We start from the raw sequence: 16,705 nt of genomic DNA, 5'->3' as shown, positions 1-16,705 counted from the left end.
GAGCCGTGCCCTTCTCTTTACGTTTCCCTCTTTGCTCTTGGCGTGTCTTTATAAGCAAGCGCAATAAAGGACGCAAGCAGTTTTTCGCCCTTCACCATTCGGCTGGCTCGATGTCTTCACACACGCCCATAACGCACGGAACGTTACACAATTAATTTTCTAAAAGCCTCGACTGGCAAGCATTTCAAACATATCTGGGAAGATATGGTCCCACATGTAGAAATTCTGTTTTTATTTTTCATTTGATCGTTATTTCAATTAAACATTTATGTTCCTCTGTGCTTTCTCCGACTGAATAGTCGGTTTCCTGTCTTCATAACTTGACATAGGCGGCAGTGTATTACGAGAACACCAATATTTGAGCGAGACACCTAATCATTAGACTTTATCCTGACTGAGCATATTGTAACGAGCATCCGTAGTCATTCGTCATGGCCCGCCGCGTGTTTATCATCAGTGACCGTGGTCGCAAGTTCACTGCGGACGCCGTTGAGGACTACTTCGTCTGTGCCTTCTGAGTTCCGTCACTCACACCGTATCATCCACAGACCAATGGCCTCGTTGAAAGGATGAACCGAACACTGACAAACTTCTTGCCGTGTATGCTTCCTCCAACCATAAGAACGGGGACGGCGTGCTGCCCTTCATAACCTAAGCATACAACACGGCGAAACATGAAACGACAACTACAGCCCATTTTATCTCCTCTATGCAAGGCTACCGCGCAGCCCTCTCGATACTTTCTTATACTTTATCCTGCACGACGACGATTCTGTGTCAAAGACTGTGTGCCTCGCTGAAGAAGCCCGCCGAATAGCCCGTCTTCGTACGTTTGCCCTCGCAACACCGTTCAAAGGACCGTTACGACGAGCGTCACGGGCCTGTTTCGTTCGCCAAAGGCGGCTTTGTGCTTCTTTGGACACCGAACGCAAGCGGGCCTTGTGTCAAAAGTTCCTGTCACACTATTCCGGCCCATACGTTGTCCTGGAGTGTTTTGAGTGAACTTTGTTATGTAATAGCTCGCCTCCTGGGCAATAGCCGGCGATGAAGTAGAACGCAATGACTCATGTTGCTCGCCTGAAACGTTTTTACCGTACTGATGCCTCCTAACTCTCCCCTACGGGCTTCGTCTGCTTGTGGGGGAATGTACGAGCATACAAGAACAGTTGGAAAGAAGAGGAGGACGAAGTGCTTCTAGGCCTGATTGCGCGTTCACCATCATTCATCTCCTGTAATAAAGTCATTTCTGCACAACTCTCCGTAACAATGTTATTGCCCTCATTGAGTATTTTGAAGGCATATCTGACGTATGAACATTTATTTGTAGGACCTTCGCATGACGGAGCATCATATCAACACATATCACTGTAATGCAGTGCAATCACAATACTAGATATGTTCCTGCAACTTCCTCGATTAGGCAGAAACAGCCTGTGAGTCAGTTCAACATCGAAGAGCATATGGTAACACCAGAGCTAACAATGCAGCACAGTCAACATTTTTCCTCTCTTCGTTCACACGTTACTTCAGGTGTACCACAAGCAGCGGTCTTGGACCATTACTATTTCTAATATACATTAAGGATTTACCGAATAACATTCCTCCACGTGCGCATTTTTTGAGGACGACTGCATCTCTTTACCGTCCTATTAAGAGTGATAATGATCATGCAACCCTCCAAAAGATCTTGAACTTATTTCTGTTTGGTGTAACACTTTGGTAATGAAGCTAACGTTCTTAAATGTAAAGTATTCTTTTAGCCGCAAGCATACTAACTAACTCTACATTTTCTTAACACACAGATAACATCACTATTTTGCATGATACTCAATAGAAATATCTTAGTGTTAACCTAACTGACTCTTTCGTGGTCAACGCACATTGCATGCATATGCGCCAATTCTTCTTCGAGATTATTAGGGTACATACCCTGCAAGTTACATAATTCTACTAAAGTTATTCGTAAACTAGCTTACCTAACAACATTTGTTCGACCGACCTCAGAATTGAATACTCTGCATCTGTCTGGTCTCCCCATCAAAAGTATTTGATTGAAAAATGCGAATCTATTCAGAATAGGGCCTGTGCATTTTGTCTCGCGTTGTTATGACTAAACTAAAAGCATTACACAAATTAAACTCGAACCTCTCACTACAGCCCTTGCATGAATCGTTGTGATATAGCCCTGCTATCCTTATTTCATAAATACGTCCATAACACAGCACCATCCGTTCTGCCTCTTGAACTCCGCATTACAGGTCGCAGCGGTTGTACAATCTGTCCAATTTCTGGTGCGTCTACGGAAAGACAATTCATTTAACTATTCCGCTCTTCCAAGAGCCATTCGTCTTGAAACGACCTTCCCAACGCCATAGTTTATGAGAGGAACAAGGAAAACTTCCAGCCTCTTCTTAGAACGCATTTTTCAAACTCCACATAACTTATTTTTGTCTATGCCTTTCCTGTTATTAATGTGAAACTACGCATTAAAACCTTTATTTATAGTCTAATTATGTCTTGTAGAGATGGGTCGCTCAGGAACGAGCCGGATCTGTGATCGGCTCTTTTTAAAGAGCGAGTGAGCGGTCGTTCAGTAAAAATGAGCGGCGGTTCTTTTGCAGAAGGGAGCCGGTTCTCTCGCATTAAGAGAGCCGTGAGTTCCGTCAGAGCCGGGTCTCCTGCTGGGTGCGGCTTCCGCGCCATCTATTGGCGGTACGAGAAAGCAACTGCCCTCCCACCCTTCCTCGCAAGAGTTCGCCTTCACCCCCTCGCCTTCGGCTGAAGAACGAAAGAAACCGCCGCTCACTTACTGCTGGCGCTGAGCCGGGCTCCCTCAAGGGCTGCAGAAGATAGCGCCAACCTTTCCCTTTCCCCACGAACCACTTACTACAACTACTCACTTACTGAACGACCGCTCCCTATCTCTTCAAAAGAGCCGATCAAAAGATCCGGCTCGCTCCTGAGCGCTCAGGAGCCAGCCGCTCTTTTGAAGACCGAGGGAGCCCTGGTTCAGTAAGTGAGCGGCGGTTCCTTCGGAGTGAGGAAACCGGTTCTCTCTCCTTGAATGAGCCGGGCCGAACCGTTCAGAGCTGGGTCTTCTGCTGGGTTTCGACGTTTTTCGATTTCTGACCGACGAATGGTGGCCAGTGTGGGCCGACTCGCGCTACTGGTACTCGCTCGCAGTGTGGGGTGTGCGCAGCAGTCGCCTTGGTTTTTTGTGCGTCTTATGGTGTGGCACCCTACGCCACCGAGGGGAGAAGTAAAGAAGTCTTAATTGGCAAAGGATGGTACCGTTCGTTGCCTGCTGCTGTTCGAACGATGTCGCACGACTCTCACCGATCGCACATCGTGCGCTGGTCCAATAACACTTCGAAGATGGTCTTCCGTGTCTTTAAAGGGCCCCTAAACCACCTCAGATATTTTTTGAACATTTCAAGTAAACGTGCATCGAGTTCAGAATGCCGTCAAGATCAACGATGCCAAACGCTGCAGCGCTACGCGCTGCGGGAGCGCCACAAAAATAAAAAAACACAAAAAAACAGTGGCGTTCTCCTCCCCTCGCCTTTCCGGTATCCCCAGCGGTCATCACGCTGTCAGCAGAGAAGCGTATCGCCGCAGCGCGGCTGCACCCGGTTTGGGTCGAAACCGGATATCACGTGGGGTCAGCGAGGTACTCCCTGCCCCTAGGTAGGCGTGAAAGTAACTAGGGAATGATTCCCTCGGCCATGCCTGCCATGTCCCCAGTCCCTGTGTGCCTAGAAGCATCCGCTGGCCCAACACACGCATGCACGTCGCGCGGGAGCGGCCGCATACAAGACGCCGCCGACAAGAATTCGCGGTGAGAACGTCGTCGACCGCATTACCGCCAACCCAAAGGACTGCGACCTCAAGGTACGTCTGCCGAATCTGCAACTTGTGACATAAAGCGGCGATGCACTTTCATTTTTTTTTCTAATTTTAGGCCTTGCTCCTTCAGCTGTAGCGCGACGTGAGCCCTGCCATTTCACTTTCAAGATACGTAAGCTGCTTCGACACTGAAAATGCCGACGCAATGGTGAGTTGGAAAAACCATCGCTTATTTACGCTGCCAATTCGCGTGCATGCGATCGTGACTTCGTGGCCCTCGCATTGTTATCTTCTGCAACACCCAATCGTCGCGAGCTAACATGTTTTTCAAATTTGTCAGTGCTAGCGCATCTCTTGATGTGAGCGCAAGTTCGTGTCTTTAATGACACGTAAACAATGCGCTGATGTATGCACGCTGCATTGAATGATTACTGTTTACCTTGGTCATTGATTACATTAAAAAAAAAGCTGCAGATATGTCCTTTGTAAAATCTGAATGACTTAAAATGCGATCTTACGAGCACTTGAAAGAAAAATTACTGGCTGATTAGTTTTCACATTCTACTACACCTGCCCGCTTCACAGCGGCTTACGAGCCAGAAATGTATGCAGCAACAGTTTACATTAAATGTAATATGTTACAAGACGACAGTAAATAATCTTGCACCCAAATTGATCATGAACAGCAGCTGCTACAGGGGCGCAGATATTTGTACCAAATAACCATGTTCTCATAGCTGACAAGCGAGAGGGAAACTTTATTTCGTAGGAATGAAAAGCAGAGGTGAGCCTGAACTAGTATATTCTTGCCTGATACTCTGCTAAGGGGAAGGTGCAAAGGGGAAAAAAAAGTCTTTAAAGGTGTTGAGGAAAAAAAGGATCACATGTGCACAATAATCACATAACGCAGTGGTCTCTCTAAACCTCAAGTATAGTCCTGTGTTCTGCAAATAGTCTAGAACAGCACTCGTAGCTATTTCTTGCTGCAATGCTGTCACGGTAAGCACCCAGAATTTCAGCTTCTGATAACCTTTGCCTTTGTTGCTTGCGAGCACAGAGGGTACCATCTGCTGCTCTCGCAACTAGTAACAGATGTCGCAAAAATGTGCTGCAGAATCTCAGGCATGTGGCAGTATTTACAGTTCAGGGATAAGATTTTGTAACGATTCTTTTTCCAGTACTAATGGCTTTTTGCATTCGTGAGTGGTCAGAGTGACAGCGTGTTGCTCAGGGCCGCGATTTTGTAGCAATGCCTTATGACTTATTCTATAATAGTCTTATCATCCACTGCTCACGGCCGGCTGAGCCCGTTGATAATGCGAGTGGACCGTCGCTCTGACCACTGACAAAGCGCGAAAAGGCATTATTACTGGGAATGCATCGCTACAAAATACCGGCCCTGACCACACATGAACGCGAAAAGGCCGTGCTATAGAATTGTGGCTCAGTCTGTTAGTATAACCAATGAGATGTGCATAGCATTGAGTGAAGGCAACATGAAGACGAATTCAATAACGCATGCTTGCTTGTCTCTACTTTGATCTTAAATGGGAAGTGAACAACTTCTCATAATTTCTTCATTATTTTTTAAAACAAGTTGTATAATGTGCCCTAGTTTATCGCACAATTATGTCCAACATATTTTAGATGCAAGATCTTGTAGTGTTGGGTCTGTGGAAAACAAAACAACGCAGGAAAATCTCAGCGCATTTTTATTTAAGCAATGTTTTGACACCTTAAATGGCATGGCCATCTTGTTCATTGCTTTATATTCGTTACCTCTGGTGCAATGCGAGTTGACTTGGAATTAGCATGGACGTAGCATATATATTTTAAATTGTGCCTGGTGCATGACATTGTGAAAAACCTTGAATGTGAACCCGCTACAAACAACAACATACTGGCACCCCCCCTAGCAAGAACACTCAACCGTCTACCTTCCCACACGTTTTCCTGAAACAGTTTGCACACGTTATTCAAAATTGCCACACCATTCCAATCATAAGTGTTTCAGGATATATACGACACATTTCATTTGTGTCAGCAACGACACTAGTGGAAAACCTGACAGTCAAATCTGTCTCTAATAAAGAATCTGTGTTGCTGATATCTGCACAATAACTGAGATCTAGGCGGGTATTCTGTAAGAGTTCACCTGGACTGTCAACTTCAGCTGTCGCCATTGGCTCCAGCTTCACGAGCGCGAAGGAGACTGGCTGGCACCTTCGTGCTCGTGAAGCTGGCGCTAATGGCGACAGCCGAAGTGGACAGTCCACTAGGTGGACTCCTACAGAATACCCCCCCCCCCCCCGCCCCTGGGCCAGGATAATATAGGTTATTCCTTCCGTTCGATTCTATACCACTCTTATCATCCGCTGTTCACTGCCAGAAACTCGCCAGTTCTAATGGGTATAGGTGTCCCCTGGCCCAGTGCTCGGCACCTTCTACAAGTTGTCATCTTGCAAGGGGCCCTCCAAGGATTAAATAAAATGGGTCTGGGCTGCTTCCACGGCAGCAGTTTCCTGTGTGGCATCCTAATGCAGCTGTTAGGTGGGGATGCCCTTGGATTGGAAAGAAACACCCCTTTCCAAGTATCCCGTAATGGCTGAGCACCTGACCGGAAGCACAGTTATACCTATTTCACCGGTGGGTACCAGGCGGCAGCGCTACTCAGCCTCCCACAGCAGTGGCAAATGCTCGTCTGGGTCACCATCGTTGTGGTGAGACAAGGGGCACCTTTCAAATCTCTATAGCGCCCCTTTCGACATGAAAACTCCTACAAACAACTGAGCACCAAGCCGGAGGACATCTCTACCCAATAAAAATCTGATAGGTTCCCAGTGGCACTGGGATTCTAACCAAGTACCTCCCTGCATACGAGGAAGACGCTCGACCATTTCGCCACCGCTGCAATACTTGTGTCCTGCCAAACAGATCCGCTGAGCACCTTGCCCAAGAGTGCCTTACTCACACTGGGTGTAGCACCACATACTGGCTTGCAGAACCACCATCCATGACCAGGTCACTACAAATCCTGTACCCATTCACGTCAAGTCATCCTCAGACCGAAGTCCTCCTAGCTAGCATGATGGCCCACCCTGCTATTGTCACCTTGTTGGTCTCGTTGTGGGCTAGACCCATGTATATCGAGTAGGTGGGGGTATAACTCCCCGAATGTGTCCTGTGAAGGACACCTTTTTCAAGCGCTGTGGTGCCAAAGCCGCAAGCACCATATCTGCGCATGTGGAGCATGTATCGAAAGCCATGTGCTTTGCTGTTATGCCATTGTGATAGTACATATCACAAATAAGATTATGCAGTAACATAAATGAGAGCTTTAGATTGTGCTATCGAAGCATTCAGGAGTCCCTATCTTTTAGTATGTGTGTGGTTGCGTGCCCAAGCAAAAAAGCATTATAGCTTTGCATCCCCAAATGCAAGCAAGCCACATGCACTCGCAGCACGTAGTCAAGGTGGTGGTAGCATTTTTTAATATATAAAGCTAACCATAGAATTGCAAATAAAAAGACAATTGTTTCATGAAAATAGTGTATTTACATGCAGTTAAGTTGGCCCAAGTTGGAGCCCGGGGGCCACATGCATGACACTAACGCAGGTTGTTTATTCTTTCATAGCTGACGTCGTTTGGGTTCTTAGAACAATGACCGGGACCGCTAGGGATAGTGCACTTCCATTGCGGTGTCCAAGATATACGGTCATTTAACGGAGAAGCGTACATAACGAGAAGCGAAGCAGCCACCTCACCGCGCGCATATCACTCAGTGGCATAAAGGCACATTCTTGGGGGCTAACATAAACACAGGCACTGCCGGGGGTGGCGGCATTCCCTTTGCGGTGTGGGAGACAGTTTACGTCGTCTAGCATACGTATGTAACGGGAAACCTGACGGCAATGTCATGCTCAAGTGTGATACTGCGGCATGTCTAGGGTTAGTGGCTCGAGGGGTGATTTATGTGTTCGCGGGGCTTGCCATTGCACCGGGGCAACTGCACTGAGGCGTGTGAACTTCAAGCAAGAGGGCCATGTGGTGTTCGTTTAAGTGATGTTGGTCTGCGTGTTCCAAAAACCGGACTAGAAAATGGGGGCGGGTACAGCCTGTATTGTTGATGATCACTTAAAAAAGTGTGTAGAGATGAAGAGGGAAGGAGCCAGCCGATAATCAGCCGCCGCTCGACGATGTATGCTACTTTGTCCTACAATAAACCGATGTATTCCTAAGTTGGCCTCCCTGAGTGCAAAGTGTCACCGGACGACTACGAGGACTCTCTGAAGAATCGTCTGCCTGGAAGACCTGGGGGAGAAGAAACTTAACTCATGCTAAAGATCTTTGACAGGAAGCAAACAATGTATACATGCATAGGTGGCAATTAAAGCTGAGCCAAACCAATCCCAAAGGCTAGAAATTTTGCCATCTGGCACAGGATGTTTGCTGTGGAAGTGCACTGTGATCAGCATTTTGTCGCCTTCATTTCTCGGAAGATGACGTCAACATGCATTGTGAAATGCTGTCATCAGATTGAAAAATCAAATCGTGTCGGCCTGTTCAGCGCCGATTGTTTTATGAAAGCATATCTTGGCTTGCTTCGTCTCAGTTTGCAATGTTTCAGCAATATTTCTTTAAGTCAGCCACCCCAAAGAACCAAGCACATGTTAGGTCCTGCAGGTGCGCAGTGCCGCTTGCATCCTTTAATCTAAAACTCTTACGTTTACAGCAAGAACATAAGCGCATCCCTGAGTGTTGCCACCATGGAGTAATCGGCTTACATGTATTAATTTTGCATCATTTTTGGTGCTTAGCAGGGTCATAGGGCTGTGGGACCAGATTTAGTCCAGATGCAAGCAAAACAATGCAACTTAGAACAGAAAGCTGAGCAAGCTGGTAAGGGTTCATGCATTGTTTGAAAGGTTAGGCATAGAAAATATCTCTTGTGGCCATTTCTGATGCCTAACCCTTCAAACGACAATAGTGGCCTTGGGAACACACCACAATGTACTATCGACCAAAAGTTTACAGACCAAGGGACCTGACAAAAAGCTGAATGTCTCCGCAGCCTGGTATTCCCATTTCCCGCCTCTACTGGTATATGTGAACAACATTGTGATGTGCGGTTTTACTGGCTACTTTTAAAGGCTGCTCGGATATTAAGCGTTTGCCGAGAGTCCGTAAACTTTTTGGTCGATAGTACTTTAGCCATAGTCTTAGTACTATGACTGCAAAAGATGCCTGTAAAACTGCAACTTTCATGAGTAAATTTCATGATGGACTAGGTTTTCATGCAGTTAATCTTAGAAGCCTGCCATTGTGTTTGCTATCTACATGTGTGCCGCCACCATTCTTATTGAACACAAGCTGTAGCAGGAAAGTGCATAACCGGGACAGTTTGTATAGGTTCATCCGTTGTTTGAAAGCGCAAACGCACAATGAAGAACTTGCACTCATTGTCTCGTTCAGACTGTTCTTTTTGTGTTTGCAGTTCCAAACAACCATGAAGCTATAGGAGCTCTGAAGTAATGGAAAATTTTTTCATATTTTTTTTAAGCAAAAGGATTGTCTTGTAGCAAGTATGCTTCGGTCAATAAGGCATGTGCCATATGTGTAGAATCGGCTCCACCTTGAAATTGTTCATTTCCACTGCTTGCTCAATTATCTGCTGATAATGAACTGTAACTTTGGGTCGATACAAACCGCGCATTGAAGTTGAATATGCCTTGAGCTTGGGAAGTAATCCACTAGACAAAATATAATTGTGACCCCCCTATGGTGGCTCCGTGGATGTGGTGTTCTGCTGCTAAGCAAGAGGTCGTGGAGATGGCAGAGTTCTTACGGGCAGCCTACAACACAAAAATGCAGTAAAGCGGAGCCTTGTTTGCACACTGCGGTTCAAAATTAGACTACGCAGTGACACGCACAAGCTAGAAGTGATACTAGCGCAGATTTTATGTAAACAATTTGCTACATCTGTGCTTGGAAAACCAGTGAAAAATGCGCATGAACGCGATCCGACACGCTTGCACGAGACAAATAGGCATAGTCAAATGACCGATGGTTGACATACTCGCTAAAAAGGGCCGAGAACAACACTTGAATTTGTAAAGATCCACCGCGGTTCTGTGCACGTTGACACGGGAAATCCATTGTGTTGTCACTGTTCTAAAGTTCCCTGGCTTTATCGGGCATGCGTGTGCACTCCTTAGAAAATGCTGACAGAACTCTGCTACTTCGTCTTTAGCTTACCTTCTCTTACTCTGGAAGGGTTGCAGCAACACACGACAGTGTACGAGATCATTTATTTGGTGCACACTTGCAACAGTATGCGCATTCTTGTTCGCGCTACAGAGTGCACCAACAAGACGTGCTGCCCGGTCGCTGCCATTCGTGCGTATTGAATGCACACAGCATGAGCTGCAAGTTATATGGCTTTCACTGTCTTTTTTTTTTCACCCACTTAGGTGCATCTGAACAGCTAATGGATACCATGCCCACTCTGTAACGACCAGTGCTTTTAATGAAACAGCACGGCGGAATAAAGTCAACCACGTGAGGCACCTCAGACAGCATATGCAGTGGGTTGTGACGGATTCAATGATTTCATCAGCATTTTCACTGGATGCAAGGCTGTGAATCTCTTGTATGATGCATGTGTGGAAAAGAAACCCAACATCTGGTGCACATGCCTGCTTGAAACAGTCGGGCATATCCCATTAGTTGAGTGCCCCTGTGTCGGCATTTGCTGATGTGATCCCAGCTATCTTCACCCATTACATTCTGCTGAATTTACTGCAGCCACCCTTTGGAAAAATAGCACATGGCAATTATTTCAGGTAATTAGTTCTCCCATACAGAAAAAATACCATTAGCAGTACTCGTGGATGGGATAATCTGCCACTTTGCAATGGTGGCGAGCATAAATCCCACTAGCTGTAGTAACACCAGTTTTGACATTAGGAAGCAACTTTCTTGCAGCTAGACTTCATATGTACTATGTTTCGTGCAACGTCAGTGTTCAGAATAAAAGCATTTGACCACTGCAAACTGTCGTTTTTTTTTCTTCTAGACGTACATATGAACACATTCTTGATATAAAAAGACATGCAGGGCTGTATTACAGCACAGAAATGTTTGGACAATTCAAGCTCATTAATTCAGAATGTAAGTTTGAAAATTCTAAGGAATCAAACCATTCTGTTTTCAGTGCACTTCAGCCACCAAATGCAATTGACAAGGTTGATAACATTTATGAGTCATGACGGCACTGCAGTTACCTTTGTGTTGGCAAGCACGCGAATTTCAGGATCTGCAAAAAATTGAATGTGCTTGCACCTGTACAGGACATTTCATGCAACAATCAAAAAAGGATACATATTTGGCCAACAGGCTTCTCAGAATAGCTTTTTGCACAGCACTTAGTTAATATAATTTGTTATGCAATGCTTTCTTTAATATTTGTTTCAGGACATAAGTTGTACTTAAAAAATTTTGAAAGCTGTTCACAAACACCGAATGCAAGCTGAAGAATGTGTTCACATACAACCACTTCAGGGGGGGCAACCTTTTTCTGGTCACTCAAGACCTCAAAGACTGCTGTCAGGGAGGAGTGTTGCAGTGGGTGAAAAGTGAAAAACAAAATGAGCGAACACTACACAAGCGCTTTATACCTGTTCAAGCATGAACTAACGCCAAGTACTCAAATTGCCATATTAACGAGGAATGTTGAAATCTTGTGCATCAGGCATTGTTAATTTTTTACAAGATGCCTCAATCACACTGGTGAGCTTATGCAGTTTTTTTTTTAATTTGTCACCAGAAATGCCCACACTGCTATCCGTCACTCCTATTCCTTGAGCGGACAGCAGACACAGATTACTGCAAGTCAACGATTCTGACCCGAGAGCTTGGGCTCAATTTTTACCAATGTGCGAAATTTTAGAAACCGATTGATGGAATCGCTATACTAAATAAATGCCACAAACATTCAAAATGGTATGCTTATTGGAGAGCATACATAAAAAATATGTAGTGCAGGAGAAATTTGGTCTCGCTGCTCTGCCAGAATTTAGTTGTTTTTTTTTTCAAGTGGTAATGATGTAAAAAAAAGAAGTGAACATGGCTTTTGTAGCTGGCGGGACTACAATTACACCTAACTACCATCTGGGATTAAAATTATTCATGCAGGGGGGCCTCAGTGAGGTACATCTCAAAACGAGGTATTGCACCGTAGTCGAGAGTTCGACAGGATAGTCTGGTCAGGTAAGATCATTGTTAAATATGGACGAAGTCATTGACCATGGCCGAAACAAAAATAAAATAGCGTTTCGGTATCCACAGGAATCCCTTGTTCATAAAGGAATGTCTGCTGAGAAGGTTCTTGATGGTTCTTAAGTAGCATTGAGTGCATGATGCAAAGTTCGGAAGTACATGTGGTTTAAAATGTTAGATGATCTATTGATTGTTTTACTTGTTTGAATTATTAGTGATTCGAGATGGAGCCTTATTGTCCATTTCTTCTCTGTGGCCACGATGCGGGCGTTGTACTAGTTTATCTTCTGACTCCTCGTCTCGGCATGCTCTGCAAGGGCATTTGTAACTGTGTGGCCTTTGGCGACATTTTTGTGCTGCTTGAGACGCCGCCAGAAATATCTGCTAACAAGGGATCTATATGGATCCTGAAACATCATGCTATTGCATTACAGCTGTAGTGTGTGAACTTAGCTGCCTTCTCCAGGTTTGGTGCTAAGTAGACATATGTAATCTCTTGCACAACTGTGGCACAGAGAAGGCAAGCACACAGAACAGCTGTGACATCAACATGTGGGAGTTTATTCTTGTAGGTCAGCGGGACCCTAAAAGATATTTACCAAATCTTGGTTGGAAGGTAGAGTCAATTGTGTCCATGCAAAGAGTTTTTGACATGTTAAAATTCAAACGTTACATTTCATACTTCTTCGTATACATACGCTCATGCTTCCAATTCTATTTGCACTGTGACACCGACAACCTCTCAGTATTTAGTGAGTTGGAAGCAGTTGCGGGTATGGATATGCTGAAATGTGAAGCAGTGACTTTAATTTAAAGCAATAAATAAAGAAAGCTTAATTCATTATCGTGTATTGCTTGAACACATTATTGCCATTAGCACAGCGTATACTTAACATAAAATAGTATCTACAATGCAACATTACATGACACAACACATTTAGCATAAGCGCAAGCATCTACACCAAAGCTTCGTATCCAGTGTTTCTCACAGAGCACTGGAGCCTTCCAGAATGCTCTCAAATAGAATGGAGCCCGAGAAGCTAATGTGATGCAGACATAGCTTTAGTGTAATGTGCACTTGCCAGGTTCTACTGTGCAAGTGTATGAACAGCTGAATACAGTTAACGAGTCAGCATTACAAAGAATATTATTCTGCATACGGAAGCTGGTTGTGGTGATAATTTTTAGTGAAAAGTGTGGTGACAATTGTGTGCGTTGGTTTGAAGAGGATAGCAGTAGGGCAAAGCTGCGAGATTGTAAGCACGCCATAGCCTTGAGTCTGGCCTGGTGGAAGAACGAAGTGTTCAATAAAATCTCGGCATTCGAATGGTAGGACTTGGATAGGGCCAAGATGGAAGTACTCCAGGGAATAAAATGAAATACCTAAACTGAAAAGCAAGTATCTTCGCGTACGTTTGGCAATTTATTCGCTGCAGATCTACGGCCTCCTAATGTTGATTACATTCGTGACCGCAATATCGTCGACTTGTTAGTTTTCCATGCACCTGCCAGTATCGTAAGTAGCAACAGAATACAGACATTTAGCACATAAGTTTACAAACGAAGTAGGCCCACCATTGATCCAAGTGCTTACGTGAGTGTGGAAACTCCGCGACAGACAACAGACAAAACGGTAGGAGGGCTAAGCGTCAGTTGACGACACGTATTCTCAGGTGCTCATATCGCATGAGGAAACTCATGGACAGTGAATAGTCGTACTTTTAACAGCAGCAGAAGCGTAGTACTCGTCAGATGTCCACGGGAAAGCAGTTGCCCATCAGCCTCATCAATTGCCTCGAATGCACACATCGACAAGCAGTCGTTTTCTTGACCACACTTACTCGTATCTGCAGATTTCGCGAAGCATTCTCGCTTCATTCAACAAGTTTAGAACACGAATTTTGCAGGTTGCTCGGAGCATGTCTTACCTGACCCAGTCATAGAATAAGAAACCAGACGCAGTGGACAAGCATTGCCGGTCAAAGCAATATTCATACAAAAATCAGTAGCGGAATAAGCCGCTGCACTTGCACACGTGTTAAAACACGTTCAGAAGTTTAGAGAATGCGTAAAAACACTGAAAAGAAACCTCACTTTACACTTCAATCCGACTTTCTGTTGCCGCCATTACCGTGTTTTGCTCACGACTAGTGTCCATGGCGATGCGGCCGCCGCTTCGTGCTCAGAAGTATGATAAAAAAAGTAAAAGTAAAATGATGCGCATTTTTACACATAAAATAGGTTAAGTACTTTTTTCCCAATATAATAATACATAAGGTATTGTATATGTTATGCAGACAATGTAATTTTCAGTGCAGATCATAACTTCAAGGCACAGTACTTGCTTGTAGTGCTTAATCAAGCACTAATTAACAGTTTAATTATTTGCCACAGCGCACATAATGCAATCACACAATTTGTGTCAATCGGTACTTCAGACCAACACCATTTATATACTGAAATCCCCAGCACTATGAAATACAAACAAAATCAGTGAGAAATCTCGCATATTATTTTCCCCAAAATTTGTAGGCAATGCTGGACAAAACTGATGAATGCCAGCATATCCCGGTTTGGGGAATGAATGTGCTATACCTACCGGCTTCTCTACCTGAAGAAATGACACACTTTCAATCATGTACCACAATGATTCTGCATTCAAGGCCTTCATCAAATGAATCCATGCAGGAGAAAGCAAAGACAAGCCCGAGCTGCTTGAAAGTCATGAATGACATCAACATTATGTTGCAAGCTGTTCGTGAAGTGCAAGACATTAATTCTGCCCCTTTGAAAGGAAAGATCCCGCTTCGCAACAGCTTTATTAACAATGTCATAGAACAGACAGGCAATGACAATTTCAAAGCAGAACAGTAATCAATAAAGAGCTACCTAGAGTCCTTTTGTCTAACAAACTCAGAAGTATTGCCATATAGAAGTTTAGAACATGGTTGCTTCCACTAATGTGGTTAATCTAACGAATAGAGCCACCAAGAAAAGAGTATAGACATGTCGGACCTACAGTCAAGACAGCCAAGCTACGAATTGTCGAATTTGACTGCAGTTTTTACGAGTGGCATCCCTCTTAGGATCTCTATGTGGAGTCTCTACGCAACAAGCAGCGACCTAACATTGGCAATTTCAGCCACGGGAAACGGTTTATAGAGTTTAAGTCACCATCCCCCCCCTCTCTCTCACAAGTGTGTAGGAAAACTCACCATCAGTGGCTTCACAGACTGAAAACAAATTCCAGTCTGCCAATTACTCATTTACTTCACTTAAACTTTACTTTAGCAAACAGTAAAGGTATACTCGGACATTGCAGAAAAATAGTTATGAACATACGCGTCAGATCTTCAGTTGAGCACCTTGTTGTGGACAGCTATAGCTATGGAAAATACCTGCCACATGAAAGTATAACTTGAAGTACTGAAGACAGAGGTCTGCAGCACAAAGTAATTGCAGAAAGTAAGAAAGTGAATAACCAACCAACCACCCAAAGGAATACAAGGGAAATGCAAGATTGCAACACAGATGTTTATACCTACCCACAGCTCATCTAATGCCCAGTTTAAGCAATACTAAAGAAGCTTACTTACTCTGGCTTACTGGCATGCTTCTTTCCGCACGGAAGCTTGGGCTTTTGGAAAGAAATGCGGGCGCAAAGCTTAGACAACTTTAGGGGCCGAGAAAACCACCCGTACTGCGTTGCATTGTGGGCGTCGCATATGAAATTCCGTTGAGCTGTGGCAAGTCTTATACAGGCCAAACAGGCCGCTGTGTTAATGACCGCCTAAAAGAGCATGTTTTATTGATTAAAAATGGTGTGGGTTCCCACCTGCCGTTCCATTGTTCCTCGCATGGCTGTGCTCCATGGTTTGACGACACGTGTGGTAGGAAGAAGCAGAGTATAGTGTTAGCACGTGAATTGCTCGAGGCATATCACATAAGGAAGAAGGGTGATGGTTGTATCAGTGTGCCCTTTGTTGACCTCTACAAAAGTGAATGTTCGTTTTTAGATAATGCCGTGAGGTAGCTTGTGACACGTGCTGCACCATGTCTTTGTGCACATATTTTTTGGGAAATAGATATATTTTGGTGATGTGCTAGAAATAAAACTAGTTGAAAGTTTGGCACCCTATCCTGTCTCCTTTTTGGCTTTACTTTTTTTTTCAACCTTGCACCACAATTCATGCGTTTAGCTATGCACCAACTCACCCAACGCACTGCCCTGCAAAACTTGAGTTGTCTGTCTCCGTCTTCTTTGATCTGTGTGTGCACGCCCCACTTTCTTCTAATAACATGAAAATATTTGCGTGCTTTGCATATATATATATATATATATATATATATATATATATATATATATATATATACCATGCACAACTTTGAGAGCACTGCACAGGACAGAAAAATCGCTATACAAACTGCCTTGTGGCAATGTTATTTGTACAAGGTCAAACTAACTAGCAGATGGGAAAATGCTGACACTTTCGCAACTGGAACTTCTTGGAACTGTGAGAGCAGCCGAACTGATGTCACTGGAAGGAACTTGCAGGTGTCTATGACACATGGTTTCTGTTG

General features: G+C 44.4%; 1 long non-coding RNA gene across 1 annotated transcript; it reads right to left on the bottom strand.

Annotated features, from left to right (window-relative positions):
* Window positions 1-7,805: 7,805 nt before the first annotated feature.
* LOC125946094 (uncharacterized) lies at window positions 7,806-14,319 on the bottom strand. Its single transcript, XR_007467400.1, has 3 exons — window positions 14,053-14,319; window positions 11,131-11,162; window positions 7,806-8,158 (listed from the first exon to the last, which is right to left on the bottom strand). It is a non-coding gene; the product is annotated as an uncharacterized LOC125946094 (long non-coding RNA).
* Window positions 14,320-16,705: the final 2,386 nt, after the last annotated feature.

The sequence above is a fragment of the Dermacentor silvarum genome, chromosome 5 (assembly GCF_013339745.2).
Source record: "Dermacentor silvarum isolate Dsil-2018 chromosome 5, BIME_Dsil_1.4, whole genome shotgun sequence".
NCBI lineage: Eukaryota > Metazoa > Arthropoda > Arachnida > Ixodida > Ixodidae > Dermacentor > Dermacentor silvarum.
Note: the sequence above shows the minus strand (reverse complement) of the source record. Positions and strands in the feature narration are given on the sequence as shown.